Source organism: Theropithecus gelada, chromosome 19, assembly GCF_003255815.1.
Source record: "Theropithecus gelada isolate Dixy chromosome 19, Tgel_1.0, whole genome shotgun sequence".
Lineage (NCBI taxonomy): Eukaryota > Metazoa > Chordata > Mammalia > Primates > Cercopithecidae > Theropithecus > Theropithecus gelada.
The window spans coordinates 34196325-34207257 of NC_037687.1; positions in this window are offsets into that span (position 1 = coordinate 34196325).

Here is a 10933-nt window from a genome sequence, read left to right on the forward strand (position 1 = left end):
AGATCCTATGTAGAATCGGTGTTATTTGTTCCTTTAATGTTTGGTAGCATTCTCCAGCAAACAAGTGGGACCTGGAGATTTTCCTTTTGGATGCTTTTTAATTATGTATTTATTTTATTTAATAGGTATAGAACTATTCAGAGTATTTCATATTGGATGAATTTTTATAGATTTTCTTAAGGAAGTGTTCATTTTATGTAAATACTCATTTGTAGCATTCTTTGAAATATTTCCTTTTAGCCTCTTGTTGGCAGCAGGATCTGTACTTACGTTCCTTGTTGTATTCTTGATATTGAAAATGTATCACTTATTGTCAGTCTTTGTAGACATATGTCAATTTCATTGATCATTTCAAAGAAATAGCACTTTATATCACTGATTTTTCTCCACTTTCTGTTCTTAATTTCACTGATACCTGCTCTGATCTGTATTGTATCCTTCCTTCTACTTGCTTTGGTTGTATTTGACTCAGTGGTTTCCTGAGGTGGATGTTTAGGTTATTGATTTGAGGCTTTTTTCTTTTTTCATATAAGCTTTAAGTTCTATACATTTTTCTTACAGTGCTGTTAGTTTCATCCCACAAGTTTTAATATGTTTTTGATTATCTTACTCAGTTCTAAGATTTCCTGATTCCTTTTGAGACATCTTCTCTAACCCATGAATTATTTAGAAGTATATTGTTTAATAGTATTTGGAGTATTCCCTGCTATTTGTTATTGATTTCTAATTTGTTTTGCATTTGATGTTACTGTTTAAATTTGTTGACTTTTTTTCCTTATGATCCAGGATATAGGCTATCTTGTTTTATATAGCTGCTTGAAAAGAATGTGTGTTCTTGGTCATTGGGTGGAGTTTCTATAAATGTTTGTAAGATCCTGTTAGTTGGTGGTGTTATTTAGGTCTCCTATATCCTTGCTGATTTTCTGTCTAGTATTTCTATCAATTGCCAAGAGAGGGATGTTGAAGTCCCGAACTATAATTGTGGAATTATCTATTCCTCCTTTAAGTTCTATCAGTTTTTGCTCCACATAATTTAAAGCTCTGTTGTTTGATATATACACATATAGGTTTGCTTAGTAGTCTTGCTGTATTGACCCTTTTATAACTAAGTAATGTCCTTTTTTGCTCCTGTTAATACTCTTATCAATTTTTATCTGATATTCGTGTGGTCACTCGTACATTTTGGGTTAATGTTTGCATTATTTATACATTTTCATCATTTTTTAAAACCTTATCTGTATCACTATATTTGGAGTATGTTTCTTGTGAACAGCATATATGTGGGTTGTGATTTTATATCCAGTTTGCATATCTTTTTTTTTTTTTTTTTTGAGACGGAGTCTCACTCTGTCGCCCAGGCTGGAGTGCAGTGGCGCGATCTTGGCTCACTGCAAGCTCCGCCTCCCGGGTTCATGGCATTCTCCTGCCTCAACCTCCTGAGTAGCTGGGACTACAGGTGCCCGCCACCACACCCGGCAAATTTTTTTGTATTTTTAGTAGAGACAGGGTTTCACCATGTTAGCCAGGATGGTCTTGATCTCCTGACCTTGTGATCCGCCCACCTCGGCCTCCCAGAGTGCTAGGATTACAGTCTTAAGCCACTGCACCTGGCGTTTTTTTTTTTTTTTGAGACGGAGTTTTGTTCTTGTTGCCCAGGGTGGAGTGGAGTGGTGTGATCTTGGTTCACTGCAACCTCCGCCTCCTGGGTTCAAGTGATTCTCCTGCCTCAGGCTCTTGAGTAGCTGGGATTACAGGCATCTGCTACCACGCCTGACTAATTTTTTGTATTTTAATAGACATGGGGTTTCACCGTGTTGGCCAGGCTGGTCTCGAACTCCTGACCTTGGGTGATCCACCTGCCTCAGCCTCCCAAAGTGCTAGGATTACTGGTATGAGCCACCGCACCCGGCTTTTTTTTCTTTTTCTTTTTTTTTTTTTTGAGATGGAGTCTTGCTCTGTCACCCTGGCTGGAGTGCAGTGGCGCAATCTGCAACCTCCGCTTCCCAAGTAGCTTGGATTACAGGTTCCTGCCACGACACCTAGCTAATTTTTGTATTTTTAGTAGTGACAGGGTTTCATCATGTTGGCCAGGCTGGTCTCAAACTCCTGACCTCAGGTGATCCGCCTACCTCAGCCTCCCAAAGTGCTGGGATTAAAGGTATGAGTCACTGTGCCTGGCCCCAGTTTGCATATTTCTGTCTTTTATTGGTGTATTTAGACCATTTAAAGTTTACAATAATTATGTTAGTGTTATGTCTACTATTTTATGATTAGTTTTTTGGTTTTTTGTGTTTCCTGTTGCTTCTTTCTTGAGTTTTTTGGGTTTGTGTTTTGGTCTTGAACATTTTTTAGAATTCCATTTGATATATTTGTAGTGTTTTTAAAATATATTTCTTTGTATTAATTTTTTTAGTGGTTGCTTTAAGTAGTATAATGTACATATGTAACATAATTACAGTTAATGGTATGAAAAATTTAGCACTTTGATGTATAGAAACCTTACTTCCATTGGTCCCTTTACCTTGCCTGTTAATATAATTGTCTAAAGTAATTCCTCTTCAAAATTGAGCACCATGTTGGAAAACGCAATTTTTGCTTCCACTGTCAAATATATTTTACAAAAGTCACAGCAAGTATTGCTTGTTGATCTCTTTACCCATTCCACTATTCTTTCTTGAAATTCTAAGCCACCTTCTATTAACATTTTCTTTCTGTTTGGCGAACTTGTTGTAGCCTTTTTTCTAGGGTCGGTCTGCTGGTGTCTCTAAAAGTGTCTTTATGTTCCCTTCATTCCTGAGGGATATTTTTGTGCGATACAGGATTTAGGGTCTGCAGTTCTTTTAGTACTTGAGAAACATGTTTGTTCCTTCTGTCTGCTATGCTTTCAGATGAGAAATCTGTTACCATTTGAACCGCTGTTCCCTAGTTCATAATGAGTCATTTTTATCAACCTGCATTCAAAGTTTTTTTTTGTTTGTTTGTTTTTGTAGCAGTCAGAAGTTTGGTTATGAGATGTGTGACATGAAATTTTTTTGAGTGTGTATCCTGTTTGGTTTTTTCAGCTTTTTGATCTGTAGGTTTATGCCCTTTGCCAAATTTGGGAATTTTTAACCATTATTTCTTGAAATATTTTTTCATCACTACTCTTTCTCCTCTCTGGAACTCCAGTGATATGAATGGTAGATCTTTTGTTACTGTCTTAGAGGTCTCTTGTGCTTTCATGTTTACCCCCTTTTTCTGGTCTGTTTTTCCCTTTTTTTATATTAGTTAATTTCTGTTGACTTTTTTTCAGCTCACTGATTCTTTTTTTTTTTTTTTCTGTCATATGCAGGCTACTGTTGAGCTTGTCCAGTGAATTTTCATTTTGGTTTTTGTATTTTTCAGTTGTTTAATTTCCATTTGGTTCTTTTGTACATCTTTGATTTCTTTGCTTAGTTTATAATACTAAAAGGGCACAGAAAACAGACAAAACTAAATTCCAAAGTCATGGTTTTCTGGTGGTTTGTCTCAATATTTGAATAGAAATCCTGAATTATCTGGAGGAGTAGAAGTCCTGTAGTCTTTTATATTGGGCTCCTTAAATATTTCTGTCAACACATCTTATAACTGAGGGTGATCTGCATATGCATTCAGAGTTACATACTCCAGGGGAAGGTTGTATGTAAAATCCTCCAGCTCTGTAAGCCGTGTTATATCCTTAATGGAGAAGGGGTCATTCCTCTTCTAAAATCACTCTTACACTTTTTTATTAGAGCCATGCACCCCTCCGGAACCAAATTTGTCTGTGTCCTCTGTCTTTCATGCTCTTATTTAGTCTTTAACTTCTCCTTATTAACCAACTTCTTTCCCGTAATCTATAGCTTTATTCAGATCTCAAGCCTCATTTCCAACCTATTTCACCCTTCCTTGCCTATCAAGTTCTGGTTATTCCTTCTTTCTTCCACACATATGCCCTGAGTAACTGTTCTGTGCACTGTCCCCACCCCTTTACATTTCCTTTTATTCCCCAGACACTACTAAATGGCTTCCACCACCGTTGCCTGACTTAAGCAGGTCTCAGAAAGGTCCCTTTTCACCCCCTCACTCTTCTTTTTGGACCTCCATACTGCTAAATCTCTGACTTGAAGGTCCTTTCCTGGCCTCTGTGAATTCCTGGCTTTTTTCCTTTGTAGGGTCTGTGTCTTTCTTCCATCTATAAAACAGCTTTACTTCCCAATATCCATCGTGATCATTGCTGTTTTCTAACTTGTCCTTCACCCCATGAGTGAGTTAATTCATGCTGAAGACACTTTACTCTCAATGATCTACAGAGTTTCCCTAAATCTGTGTCTCCAAGTTGGATGTTTCTTATGTCATTCCGCACTGGTCATCCTTCCACACCTTTTCTGTATTTGTACTCACTGAGCCTATATGCATGTATCATGTGGCCATGACCTTGGTCATGGGGATGCACCCATAATCATCATAAGAGAACACAAACATAAAGTATTACTGTGTATCAGACATTGTTTTGAATGTTTTACATGCATCAGCTCTTTTAACGTTTATTACAGCTCCATAAAGTTATTTCTGCCCTTTAACAGATTAGAAAACTGAGATACAGAAAGACTAAGGAATTTGTCAAAGGTTTCACAATTATGAAATTTGGGTTTGGGGATTGGAAGCCATTACACTGGCTTCAGAATCCATGTCCTCAGCCACTTCATTGCTTCTCATATGGTAGGTTTTTGTTTCCTGGTCACTTATTTTTACTAAAATGGGTCAAACTGTGCTCATTTATTTATAATCTACTATTCTTATTTGACAGTACATCTTGGCCATTCCTTCAAGCAAATGAGATAAACCAGACTCACTCTTTAATGCCTGCATAAGCTATTGTGACTGTAGAAAAGACGGAGAATGTCTGGGTTTGAGGAAATGTGGGAAGGGTGGGGAGAAGGAGTAGAGAAGGGCTAAGGCATGCATGTGGTTTTAAGTGTGTTTGAGATGCCTGAAGAACATCAGTGAATCCCCCTAATTTCTGTCGTTACTCAAACCAGACACATTGTGGCCATTTCTTTTTCCTTTATCATCCCCCCGTCCAACCACTGCCCCATTCCTTTTTGTTCCTTAGTAGACCCTTAATATATATGTGTGTTTTGGTAAATGACCATACACAACAGGGTATTTTTTTTTTATTACAATTTTCAGTTCCCTCAGCGCATTTACCACAAAGCTGTGCATATAGGTGGCACCATATATGGCATACCTTGACCTCAAAGAGAATCTACATGGACTTTATGGACCTATGTACACAGTTTTAGAAATCATAATGAATGACTGCTGGAGTCCTTAAGATCTCTTCCAGATTTGATGATTTGCTAGGAAGACTCACAGGACTCAGCATTTTGTCATACTCAATGGCTATAATTTACCACACCAAAAGAATCCAGAGCAAACTCAGTAAAAGGAAAAGGCTCAGACCCAAGTCCAGAGGAAACCAGGAACAATCTTCAAGAATCTTAATGAAATCACACAGGATGTGCTTCACTGAAGCTCCATCTGGGACTTTACAACAACACGTGTGAGATGTGTTCCAGGAAGTCGTCTTGGGCACCCATTGCTCAGAGTTTATATTGGACTCACTTTCTAGCACATACCACAGTTCTAGACCTCCAGAAGAATAGGAGGTGTTCAGCATAAGCCACATGTGCACAGACAATTTAGGCACATGGAGCTACTTCTCATTACTGGGAACAATGGGAAACCTCCCAAAACCTAAAGTCCAGACTCCAGCCAAGGATGAACCTTGCAAGATCAAAGAATAGCAGTCTCTGGCCTGCTGTATTGTTTCTTTTTCACAGTAACTTACATGGAAAAATGCTGAGTTAGCTTAAGTTTCTGTAACATTAAGCAAATAAAATTTTCTATAACAAAAATAAGCCATAGCTTTGAGATGAAGGCTTATATACCTGTAAACCATTGTAACCAAGAAAAAAAAAAAAATCAGAATCACAGTGAAAATACTTAACAAACTGGCCAGGATTTAATTCAGTGATGACAGGGAACAGAGGAAGTCTTGTGAGAAAGGATCTTGCCTCTGCGTAGTATCTTTCATAGATAGGCTTCAAGTGGTTTGACTTGCGGATATACTCTTTCTTGGCCTTTACTTTGGCAAACATGTGATGGGTAGGTAAATGCTGTGTTCTTTCCCTAGCACGTATGTCAGTTTCTCATCCACTCTTTGTTCTTGCTATTGAAAGTTGTAGCTTCTGGCTACAACAGAGATAGTTGAAGAATGTGGAGTTCGTCATAATTTCTGTATCATTAAATGTGGATAATGTGAGATTAAAGAATATGTTGTTGCAGGCTTAATCACTTTGATGGATCTGTCTGTGAGTTTCACTCGGAGGAAGTGGGAGCGGTTGGCTCCAGCTGAGAGGGCCCTTACAGAGACATGATGCCAGAGACCTTAAGAAATCTGGTCTCTGTAACCTTTGTACTCGGACTCCGGCCCACAGCCTTCCTTTCCTTTCCATTGTGGAAAGCTGGGGAGGCTCCACAATGCTCAGTGATGTATTTCAATTTTGAGGATTGAAGATTTTAAATGATTGCTAAGAGATGGATTATTTTTGCTCCTAGCAAAATCTGTTTGTTTCGTATCTCACAATTGGATGGTCTCAGCTACATCGTAAATGGACAGTTTCTTTTGCCTCTTTTGGAGCAGTGTCAAGAGCGTGGACCTGGGAGACAGACTATACTTTCTGTCCTTGCTCTTACCTGCTGGAAAGGACATTCATAACCGCTCTGCCTCACTTTAATTGGAGATCCATGTATTCACCTGTGTTTTTATTTTGCTGGCTTTGTTTAGAGATAGGGTCTCACTGTCGCCCAGGCTGGAGGGCAGTGGTGTGATCATAACTCACTGCAGCCTCAAACTCCTGGGCTCAAGTAATCCTCCCACCTTAGACTCCCAAAGTGCTGAGATTACAGGCATGAGCCACTGTACTGGCTATTCTGCTGTGTGGCACGTGGGGCCTTGCTGATCCTGTGAGACTGCCCATCCCAGGACTAGCTAATTTTAAGTGGTAGCAAAGGACTCCCCTGGGTATGTGCCTTTGATATGCAACCCAACAATTCAGTGCCCACTCCCTTCTACCACCCCCTTTATCAAGGCCTCACACATGGAGCCACTATCTTCCTGCCATAACCACTCCAGGGTCAGATATTAAGCAAGTACGGACAGTCCCTAATGAAATTCAGGCCTGTAATCTCAGCACTTTGGGAAGATGAAGTGGGAGAATCACTTGAGTCCAGGAGTTCGGACCAGCCTAGGCAACATAGTGAGACTCCATCTCTACAAAACAAAAAAACAATAATTAGCTAGGCATGGTGGTTGTATGCCTGTATTCCCAGCTACTTGGGAGGCTGAGGTGGGAGTATTAAATGAGCCCAGGAGGTTGAGGTTGCAGTGAGCTATGATGGCACCACTGTACTCCAGCCTAGGTGACAGAGTGAGAGCCTGTCTCAAAAAAATAAATAAGAAAGTCAAGCCTAATCCTGCTTAGCTTGCTTACCTTGTCTTGACCATTCTTACCTACAAAAGCACAGTGAAGCTTCCTGCCCATGTTTTCTCCCAACTCCTGCTGTTTTTTCGATCCTCGTGCTTCCACATGTGGTCCTACACTGCCTGGTGTGTGCCCCTTTCTTGGGAAGTGTGTGTAGCTAAGTATCTCTTCAATGGCAGTATCTCCTGATGTGTTGGCCTCACCATGTAATTTCCATGTAATTTCTAGAGTACTGGGTATGTACATCAGGCAACATGGTATAGAACCATGGATTGGAGGATGGATTGATGCCAAGGAAGGACAGTTTAGGTGCATTACTAGGAAACACATCCAAGGGACCAATGTGTTGGTGGGATCCCAGTGATCTCAGTAGTCAAGACTTTAGATCTGTCATTTCTCCAAGCTGTTTGAGGTTTGAAGGAAGAAATGTCTTTCTGTATGTTATTTCCCAGTCCTACCTATATCATTTGTTTTCTTGATATTCTCAGGCATCTTCATTAACTCTCTTTTCTTATGACCTACGGCATTGCAGTTGTACAGCCTCTCAACATACCTGTTTGCCTTTCCCAGTGCCATTCCATATCCCTGCTCTTGGGTAAAATGACACGTGTTTGAAGTGTTCCCTTCTCACTCTGTCTCTTGTTGATCCCTGGAATCACACATAAGCAGTGGTCACCTCCTTTGCAATCTTGAGTTTCCTCCTAACGTTTGCCTTCGATATCATCATGGCCACCTACAAGCCTGTTTTTAATCTGCATATTCTTTTGTCACTTTCACCCTTTCTAAGTTATCTTTGCACAACTGACTTCTGCTTGAGTGTCAGTCACCACCACTCTGGTCTTTCCTGTGTGTGTATGGGTTTCTCCAACTTGATTATTTGTCCTTTCGTCCCTCTCCTCCTTTAACAGAGGAGCCTCTTAGAGATGTTTTCCTTTTTGTGTAATATTTTCACTTCTCCATTACCTCTTTCTTGCTTTTTTTCCTCTCCACTTCCCAAACCTCTACTCTTTGTGAAACTCCTTGCTATAATGCCACCTTCTCTGACACTGTGACTAAGGTCAGAAGTGACTTCATGCTTATAAATCACAAGTCCTTGTCTTTCTTGGGCCATCAGTAGAATTTGATTGTGTCTCACACTCAATTCCTGAAATATGTTCTCTTTCCTTGGCTCTGTAACATCTTTTTCCTCGTTCGATCCCTCCCGCTCTCCCTTCTTTGTGCAGTCATCCATATCTAGCTGTCCACTCAATGTTGAAATACCTAAAGGTTTTGTCCAAGGCTCTTTTGCCTCATATGGCCTCTCCCCAGGCTGCATCTGTGCCCTTGGCTTCAGTTATCTTCCTTCGACAGCATTGAAAACAGAATACCCTAGTCTTGAGCAATCCTTACAGCTCTAGACCTGAATTCCCAGTTATCTTCTTGCTAGTCTCACCGAGATGTTTCAAAGATACCTCATTCTTTACCTGATGGAAATAAGATCAATAAAATGCTTCTCCCTGACTTTGATCTACTTCAGTCTTCCCTCTTTACTACATGGCACTGTTTAGTTACCTAGGCTAGAAATTTCCAACTCAGCAGTTACCTCAGTCTCTCCTTCCCTCATGTACAATCAGAAAGTTGTCTTTTTATTTTTATTTTTTATTTATTTATTTATTTATTTTTTTAGTTTTTATTTTTTAAGACAGAGTCTCGTTCTGTCCCCAGGCTGGAGCAGTGGTGCGATCTTGGCTCACTGCAACCTCCGCCTCCCAGGTTCAAGCGATTCTTCTGCCTCAGCCTCCCAAGTAGCTGGGATTATAGGTGCACGCCACCACACCCAGCTAATTTTTGTATTTTTAGTAGAGACGGTTTCACCATGTTGGCCAGGATGGTCTCCATCTCCTGACCTCATGATCCACCTGCCTTGGCCTCCCAAAGTGCTGGGATTATAGGCGTGAGCCACCGCGCCCAGCCCCGTCATTTTTAACTCTTACATGTCTCTCAAGTATGTCCACTTCTCTCCACTCTACCACCTCTTCCTAGTCCATCCAATCATCATCTATCATCTCAATTACTGAGTCTCCTTTTACCCACATTTTCTCTTCATTCTCTAAGCTGAAACCAGAGAACCATCTCAGATTTAATAGTGCTCTGCTTCCCCCTCCCGCTGCCCCCACTATGTTTCCTTAAAACTTTTTATGGCTTCCTTTAACTCTTAGGATAAAAACCAAATCACGGCCAGGTGTTGTAGTTCAGAACTGTAATCTCAGCACTTTGGGAGGCCAAGGTAGGAGGATTGCTTGAGCCCAGGTATTTGAGACCAGCCTGGGCAACAAAGTGAGACCTCATCTCTAAAAACAACTCCCAAATCATTACATGGTCAATCCTTTGGGCTTTATCTGGTCTGGGAGGTGCCTAATTTATTACCTTTCATCTTGCATAATTTATGCCCTTTCTGTTTTCACTTTGTGTTTCCTTTTTCCCACCTGCCATGGGGCTTTTCTACCACACACTTTGTCCAGTAGTGCATATTTGTCCTTCATCCCAGCTAGGTCATAAGCATTCTTTCATAAATATCTGTGTGTGTGTGTGTCTCTGTGTGTGTGTGTGTGCATACATGTGCATATATATTTAGGTTTGATTACTGACTCCTGACTGTCTCACCAACTAGATTTCCAGCTTCAAAAGAGCACAGATGTTAATATGGATTTTATCCTAATTGTTCCATGCACATAGTTCCTAGTCAGTATTAGATATTCAGATACTTGCTAAATGGATAAGTGGATGAATGGCCTTAATCACTTTGATATTTTAGGTTACCTATTATGCAGGGTTTACTCCCCCATACAACCTTAGGCTTCATGATTTGTTAGAAGTACACACAAGACTCAGAAAAGCTATTATGGTTATAGTTTATTACAACAAAAGGATACAGACCAAGATCACCAAAGGGAAAAATCACATAGAGTGAAGTCCACGGGAAACCAGGCACAGAACTCTGGGTGTTATCTCCCATTACAGTCACAGAGGGACACACTTAATTCCCCCAGCAAAGAGGTGTGACAACATGTTGACGGTGTTCCAATACAAGCCAGGGAAGTTCACTCAAGCATTCATTTCTGGGGTTTTTCTGGAGGGTCATTTACATAGGAATGCAGGGTCCTTGCAAGCCATACAGCCCTTGCAAAAAGCAAACATGCAGCGTGGCCCAGGGCCTCCGGCATGCAACATCCAGCATTCACCATGAGGAACACTGTCAGAAGCATTTGAACCACAGCAACTCCATCTTGAAAAGGGGCTGGGTAAAATGAGGCTGAGACCTGTGCTGCATTCCCAGGAAGTTAGGCATTCTAAGTCACAGGATGAGCTAGGAGGTCAGCATGAAATACTGGTCATAAAGACCCTGC